An 8,892-nucleotide genomic window follows, 5' to 3' on the forward strand; every position below is an offset into this window, starting at 1 on the left:
CAATTGTTGGAGAAAACTAGGAGCATGTCTTAGATACGAGTCTAAGGAGCATCATATTCGAGATTGTCCTCAGCGTTTTTGAGTCAGGTATGGTTGGAAATGATGGATGTGTTGATTTGAGTGTAGGAATTGTATGTGTATAGTATCTGTTTGCTTCACTGGTTAATTATTCTAGATGTGTGTGAGAAGTTCCAAGTTTAAGTTTAATGTGGTAGTGTTTTGGGATTAGAGTGCACAACGAGAGCGTAGTGGTGTAGTTGGAAATTTCAGGGACGAAATTTCTTTAAGGAGGGGTGAATTGTAACGCCCTGAATTTTAGGCCTAGAAGTTTTGAGATTTGAGTATAGGGACTGTGAGGAGGCTACACATATGTGTTTAGTTGTGCAATTTAGTGACAAAATAGGTCTGTTGGTCTAGTGCTTGGATGAGTGTCAGTGCACCTCGAGGTTCTGGATTTGAGTCTTAGGATGCATCTTATTGACTATTTTGTGAGTGCAACTGTCTGTTATACAGTTTGACTGAAAAGCATTTATGACACTGTGAAATTGTTAAACCCTGATTGTATCTAATTGACTGAACCAGAACTAGTGACTATTGATGGTTTTGTTACTGGATTGAATAGTATTTGTGATTGTGTAACTGAGCGTGTTTTTTAGTATTCTTTGAATATTGTTGTATGTCGGTACATCCGTTTTGAACGTACCAAATGTTTCTGTATAGCTCTGTCTGAACTACTTTTTTCTTTTTGATCCTGTAGTCAATTGGTTTTGGGTTCACACTGAGCTTGTGTAGCTCACCCCCTCTTCTGTTCCCCTTTCAGGTACAGTTCTAGATTCTGTTGATGGACTCAGTACGCGGAAGTCTCAGACAGTTTCGACAAATTGGGATGTCAATTTATGTTTTCTAGCTTTATTTTATATATTGGGTTTGAACTGTAAAGATTTATAATACTGCGGTACCATTTCCAGTTTCATGATTTATTTCTAGTATCTTTACAGAAGGGATTTTAAACGTTTAATTGCTTTGACTTTCTCTACAAATCTAATTCTTTTCGGGTTTTAAATTTTACTTCGATGATTCAGTTTTTACTTGGTAACGAATAAATGTTTTTAAGTTATAAAGGGATTGTTTTTGTAAAATTTTTCCTTCGATCACTTCAGTGATCAATGTAGCATTCTGGATTCGGTCTAAACTTTTAGGTTGGGTTTGGGGTGTTACAAATACCTTGCAAATTTTGGATTCAAACTCAATTTAGTGAAATGATTTAGTTCACATATTTTAGTTTTATGACACTTGTTGATCAAACTATATATTCTGAGCATTTATTTATTTTTTCCTATGTTGTTTGTATTGATTATGGATGCGAAAAAGAGGCTCGATTTTTAATAAATTGTAGAATAATTTCTAATGTTTGAAGGAACCATATGTTTGAGGAGAAGCATAAGCTAATTAGGGGGATTTGATAACATGTTAATTTGCATGATGTTTTGTGTTTAATTCACTTTATTTCTGAATTGATCCCTGCTAAATTAGTAATTTTATGTTTTAATCTTGTTAGGGATGCAATTGGGATGCTAAGTGACAAAAACGAGCAGAAAATGACCAAATTGAAACACAATCAATGAAATGGGGCCGAATAAAAAATGTGGAGAAAACCAAGGACTCATTAGAATTTTTTACTTTGTAAAAGCCAAAAATAGAAAAAAAAATCTATTTTATTTATTTATTTTTAATTTATGTTAAAGTGGTTAAGGCCAAAATTAGTAAATTTTATGTATATAAATATGGCCTTAATGTACTTAGGAAAGACACATTCTAATTTTACATTTTACTTTTAATTTCAATTTGGAATTAAAGAGCCATTATTCCTTTTCTTCCAAATTTGGGCTTGAGTAGCTAGAATTCTGTTACTTCCATTCTTATTTCTTTATTCTTTCAAAACTTGTTCTAGTCATTTCCCTTCCCAATTTCCTCCATTATCATCAAATCACCTTTCAAAACCTATGAAGCATGATTAAATCCATGCTTCACTAAATTCCATCTTAGCTTTAGGTCGGTGTTCTTTCTAGTTGGGAATCGTGAGATATGTATCCATACTAAAAAATTTTCCAATCAGTTTTCACATTTTTCCAAAGTATCAGGATTGAAAATTCATCCCTTAAAGTTAACTTGATTTCAAGTCAAAAAGTGCACGTTGGGTTAAAGTCTTGTTTGCTGACAGTTGGAGAAACGAGTCAACTGTACTGTATTCGGATCTTCAAGAAAAAATCAAGGAAGAAGTGATCGGGTTTAAACGACCCAAGTGGTTGAAGCCGTTAATTTGAGTTGGGTTCTTTAGAGCGTAAGGCTGACAGAATCTTGAACCGGGAACACATGTATCTCGGTTAGATAATCGGTAAGGGTTGGTTTGTAGGTCGTACCAGGACCAACTATGAGAGGAAGAATTGGTGGTTAAGACGTTCTTAACTACTATAACCAGCTTATTGTTTGAAAGAGAAAATTAATTTTTAAGGATCGATTCAAAAATCCAGAATCCACTAAGTCTATGGTTAAGTCTTATTATCTTTGATTACAAAATCGTATTTAATTTCCAATTTAATTTCTAATGTATTTAATTATTTCTTTATGATGTTTCAATTATTTAATTTCTAAACATTCCAAAACTCTCCTTATTTATTTGTTTTTTTTCTTTACAAGTCCGTTTGGAGTCGTGGGCGCACGACTTTTGCCACGACTTTTGACACGATAAAAATTCTAATCACAAGTTAAATGTGGAAGTTGATTATAACATCCAATCCCTGTAGACTCGACCTTACTACCACTCTTAACTACTATTTAGAGTTATTTTTGTAGGAATTATTTTTGGTGGTTTTGAAGCCCATCAGCTATGACATGGTAAGTTAGGTGCAAAGGTGTTATGAATTGATATGCAAATTTCTACATATATATATATATATTCATGTCATATGTGAATGGAAACTATTGACAAAAAAGGATTTAGGTGAATGAGTTAAGCATTAGAGTTGAATTTGATTGTGTGGATTAGCTATTATAATTTTGACTTGAATCATGAAAGTATCATTGAGTGTTATTGCTTAATATAAGATTTTTTTTTATTTCATGCACAGGTATAAGTGGAACTCCAAGTTTCTGGAGGTGATTTTAACATCCAGACTGTGATCCTTGATTCGGAATGTTAGTATAATCCTTTTTCGTTTCGATAAACAACATGTACCTAAGTTGTAAGTCGGATTGTATAATATATGATTATACAGACTATTAATGCTAGAAATGGTTAATTTTGGTATGGTCAAATGGTGAGTTATGTAATTGAAATTGATATATTATTTGAAAAGTTAAGCTTACCTATATATATAATGCCTAAAGTTTGAATGGTTCAAATGGTAGAATGATATTGTATGATAAGGTTTATTCTTGAATTGAATGGTTAATTGATGATTTGATTAGTGATGAAACTTTTAGTGTAATATTTGAGGTATTGAATGTTTAGGTTGTATTAATAGCAGGTTGAATATGTATTTGGCCAACTTGTTAAGCCATTGTGAACTGGTACCATTTGAACCATTTGAAATCAGGCAGTCACGATGCGATGTTGGGCCTTTAACATCACAATGAGGCCAAGCCAGTGAGTTGTTTCGTGACGAGGAACTCTGAAGTCGCGATGTCAACTTGATATTTTATAAACTTTACAATTTGGTCCTAATTCGACTTCAAGTTAGCAATAAAGCTTTCGTAAGCTCATATAAGATCCAGAAATGATTTTGTAAAATATAATGAATATGTAATATACTTTTATGTATGTGTAAATGGTTACATTGTACATAATTTATTATAATTGCTTCGGCAACAGATGTGGCATCCCATAGCTCGAATCCGATGACTGGATCTAGTATGGGGCGTTACATATTAAACCCTAGATTTCATTTTTAACCCACATATAAATAACTAAAATTTACTTTTTGCATGTGTTCACGATAAGTTCAATTCACAAATTGCTTTCTTTCTTATAGTTGCATATGATGGAAGACAAATTATATTCTAAAAAAATCATGTTAGGGGTATGCAATACAAACAAGAAATAAATTTAACTTGGCCAATAATAATAAGTAAGTCAATAAATTATAGGGTGATGATATTGTTTTTGTAATTATTAATAATATATTATGCACTACATGTATATTAAACAAATAGTTATAGAGAAAAAGAAAAATATAACCTACTTTGATTCAGTATCAAAATATTGTTATATCTCAAATTTCTTTAACAATGTTAAAAGAAAAAAAACATACTTCAATGTTCAAATAAAACGACAATAAAAGTTTAGACTTGTAGCAACATTTTCATATACGCCACGAGCTTCCACCACTTTATGTCTTTTTAGTAGTGAATATACTATTTAATTTCATGCATTTACCAATTAAATACGATCAATATATAGTATCAAGGAATATAAATTTTCAAATATATAAGATATGGCAAGCTCAATTTGCTTTAAAAAATGGAAACCGAATGGTTATGCCAATAATCTCGATTATAAGAATCAATTTGAATTTAGTTAATCACAAATGTTTAATATTGGTATCTATAATTAATTTTTTCTCAATTTCAATGTAATTTATAGACGTTTTTAAAATGATGTTACTTTTTTATACAATATTAGGGTAAGAGATGAGGTCACATGGTTTGAACCTGTGCCAAACGAGTGTTTAATAAGAGCTTGAACCACTGCTCTATACTGTTAGGAAATGTGCTCATATTGTAGTAAACATGTTATTATTTTCTATATATTTCAATGATAAATAAATAAATAAAGTTAATTTCACATTTCACTATTATGTCTTTTGTGTTTTTGCCTTTCATGTTTTGCATGCATACCGAAATTGTAACAAGCAAATATTAGCTCATTAATTGTCTGAGTTCAAACTAATGATAAGTGGTGTAACACCCCCAAACCTGGCCCAAAAGTTATGGTAGGATATTGAGGAATTACATCCACTTGTTCAGAAGCTTTTGTTTTAATTATACTCATTGCATGTTTCGAAAGAATAAAAATTGGCAAAACTCTCATAGATGTTTAGCAAAACTAAAGTCAAAAACACTTGTTAAAAACCCAGAATTTGAATTCAAAACCATGTGTTTTGAAAGTACTAACATAGGTAGATCATTTCCAATACTAAGGTAAACATTCGTTAAAAACCATATATTTATTTATAGAAAAACACTTAAGTGATTACTTAATCGTTGGAGCGGAATTTCCAGATTTCTTAGTTTTGAAAACCAAATTTTAATTTCATAATTCCTACGATTTTGTAGTTTAATGTTAAAAATATCAAATCCAAAAAAAAATGATAACCAAAAACCTAGTCCAAAAAGTTTAGAAAAGTAATAGACATAAAACATCTTATTTATTTAACCGAGAACACAATCCAAGCTCCCTCACGCCGTCTGAATCTAACTTACTGATTACCTAAAAGTCAGAGATTAAACAAAAGGGTGGGCTATAAAGCCCATTGTATAACGAAACTCAAACATAGAACACACATATCACAATACACAAGTCAGGGTATCATAAAGAATTTCATCACGGACAATTGAGAAGAACTAAGAATGCATGATTATGTCAATGCGATATTTTTTAGAAATCATAATGTAAATATTTTTTCCAGAAAACTTCCTACCCAACTCCACTACACACCAAAAATAGAGTTCTCCATAACTCGTCCAACCAAACCACACAAACAGATAATTGTGGACAATGCCACCAGAGTTGCAGTTAAAACTATCAAATCAGATATATGTGGTCAAGCCACTATATTGAAGCCAAGCTGTCAAAACAGAAGTATGTGGTTAAACCACTAAATAGTGTAGATCATTAAATTTCTAGAATCTTCCTCCTTTCAACATCATCCCAAACCCCATGCAATGTGTCATGGCATGCATATTGATAAACCGTAATTTATTCATATTTTTTTCCCATGCTTAGCACATTTATGGATGATTTCTACTTAGATTTGGTGAATTCGATGCTCTTAATCCTTTAATTTCATGTTTTATACTTAGGTGAGCATAGGAGAGTAAAAAGAGCAAGAAACGGGCTAAAAACGGAGAAAATGGGCCAACATGGCAAATCAACACGGCCTGAACTTCCTCACACGGGTAGGCCACATGGTCGTGTCCATTTGGCAGAATCGAAGCACGACTTACACGGGTAGACCACACGCCCATGCCTATTTAACAGTCTTGACCACGGTCTAAAGCAATCGCACATAGGCGTGTCACAAAAGCGTGTCCTTGTCGAGCCCAAGTATAGTCCTATTCGGAAGAAGCCACTTTTAAGGGCTCTTAGGCATTCTAAAGCCTATTTTAAACACCTGATGAGGCACTAGAAAAGGGAACATGGAGTAAAAGCAAGGAATTACTCAAGGAAAGCCGATTGATCCATCTCAGAAGCTGGATTCATCGTCAAGACTGAAGATTTCCTTTCAATTTCCTTTTGGGTTTTCTTTATGTTTTGTTATCTTCATTCTTTTGAGATGTTTTCTTTCATAATTATGAACTAAAACCTCTAAATACGTAAGGGGAATGAAACCTAAGACAGATCTTGTTATTATTACCTGAATTGTATGATAAATCTTTGACTTGTTCTTAATTATGTGTTCTTAATTCTTGTTTTAATATTCCAGGATATTGATTCAAGTTAATGCGCTTATTCAGAGGAGCAAAAGTCTCTATCTAAGAGTAAATTTGTCATAATTAAGCGGAGTTGATTGCATGCCTAGAGATATGGTGACAAGATTTTGCCAGATTAGGGTGAAACCTAATAAGAGAGTCCATAGATCGAGTTAATGCAACACTAGGGTGTTAATTAGAAAAATATTTCAATTAATCAACCTAAGGTTAGACGTTATTAGTCTCGAGAGAGATAATAATATAACTTAGGGATTTACGGATCAAGTAAAATGAATAGATCGTTTGATTCAGAGTTAAATAACCAGTGAAGTTTAGGTGGATTTTTCCTTCGGTATTGTCTTCATCAATCGAAGTTTTCCCAAAAGCTTTTCTCCAATTTTCTCTCTGTGCACCCTTAGTTTAGTTAATTAGTTTAGATAAACCAATCCCTTAATTTTTAGGCTAGATAATAATAATAAAAGAGTAATTACTAGTACTCTTGGTTCCTTTGGGTTTGACAATCCGGTCTTGCTAAAGCTATACTACTGTTAGATAGGTACACTTGCCTTCATCGTGATAATAGTTAGTTTCAAGAATGATTAATTATAATTTTTTTAAAACCTATCGCGAATATCACGTATCAAGTTTTTGGCACCATTTTCGGGGAACTAAGATATTAGGAACACTCGATTTTTATTACTTTAGCCATTTTACTTTTATTGCAATTTAAATTTTTATTTTCTTTTTTAATTTCTCGTTTATTTTCTTCTGATAGGTTTTTCTAGTTTATGACCAAAAGAAACCTGTCAAGACCATTACTTTATGACAGTAAGATCGATCACACAGTTCGCAAAAACTGAAGAAAAATAAGGCGAAGCTTAAGATACACAGAGGAAGAGCAAGAGGAAGATACTTCAACCACAACCAAGGAGATGGCTGAAAAATCAGGAAAATCCGCTACCTCCTTCAATTGCTGCTAATCAGAATCCTGCTTCGCGTACTATGTATGATTATGCTAAACCTTCTTTAACAGGAACTGAATCAAGCATAGTTAGGCTTACTGTCGCTGCAAATAATTTTGAATTGAAACCTAACACAATTCAAATGATACAGCAATTTGTTCAGTTTGATGGTTTGCAGGACGAGGATCCCAACGCTCGCTTGGCAAATTTTCTGGAACTTTGTGACATTTTTTAAATTAATGGCGTTTCTGATAATTTCATTCACCTTCGGTTATTCCCTTTTTCATTGGGGAATAAAGCTAAACAATGGTTGAACTCGTTACTATGAGGTTCAATCACTACTTGGGAACAAATGACCAAAAAGTTTTTATTAAAATATTTTTTGCCTGCTAAAACGGCTAAATTACGTAATGATATCTCTTCTTTTGTGCAGATGGATTTAGAAACACTCTACGATGCATGGGAGAGATACAAGGATCTGTTGAGAAGGTGCCCTCACCATGGGTTACCACTCTGGCTATAGGTTCAAATGTTTTACAATGGCCTGAATCCTTCGACTAGACAGATGATTGACACAGCTGATGGTGGAACTATCAATAATAAGGCACCTAAGGATGCTTATGAATTTATGGAAAATATGTCACTAAAAAATTATCATTGGCAATTCATGAGGAAAAAGCCAACGAAAATAGCAGGCGTTTTTAACGTTGATTCGGTCACTATGCTCTCTAATCAGGTAGAACTTTTTAATAGAAAAATTGACAGTTTTCTTGGTTCTTCACAGGTTCACCCAGTAATACAGTGGGAAGCAAGTAGAGGTGGATTAAGCAATTTAGTATACCTACCCTATGGCCACAACATGGAGAACGAGTAGTTAAATTACATGGGTAATAATCCTCGATCTCAAAATAATCCTTATAGTAACACTTACAATGCAGGTTGGAAGAACCACCCAAATTTTTCATGAGTAAGCCAAGGAAATCAGAGACCACCACCACCTCCAGGCTTCTAACAAACACCTTACCAACAAGAGAAAAAGCTGAACCTTGAGGAGATGCTAACAAAATTCATTTCGATGTCAGAAACTCATTTTCAGAATACCAAGACAGCACTTAAGAATCAACAAGCGTCGATCTAAGGGCTCGAAACTCAAATAGGATAGCTCGCCAAATTAATATCTGAACGACCACAAGGTAGCCTGCTGAGTAACACTGAATCTAACCCAAGGGAACAACTCAAC

At 33.2% G+C, this 8,892-nt stretch overlaps 1 non-coding gene across 1 annotated transcript; it reads right to left on the reverse strand.

The window, feature by feature from the left end:
* Positions 1-8,052: 8,052 nt before the first annotated feature.
* LOC121207989 (small nucleolar RNA R71) lies at positions 8,053-8,159 on the reverse strand. Its single transcript, XR_005903043.1, has one exon. It is a non-coding gene; the product is annotated as a small nucleolar RNA R71 (small nucleolar RNA).
* Positions 8,160-8,892: the final 733 nt, after the last annotated feature.

Source organism: Gossypium hirsutum, chromosome A01, assembly GCF_007990345.1.
Source record: "Gossypium hirsutum isolate 1008001.06 chromosome A01, Gossypium_hirsutum_v2.1, whole genome shotgun sequence".
In the NCBI taxonomy this organism is placed as follows: domain Eukaryota; kingdom Viridiplantae; phylum Streptophyta; class Magnoliopsida; order Malvales; family Malvaceae; genus Gossypium; species Gossypium hirsutum.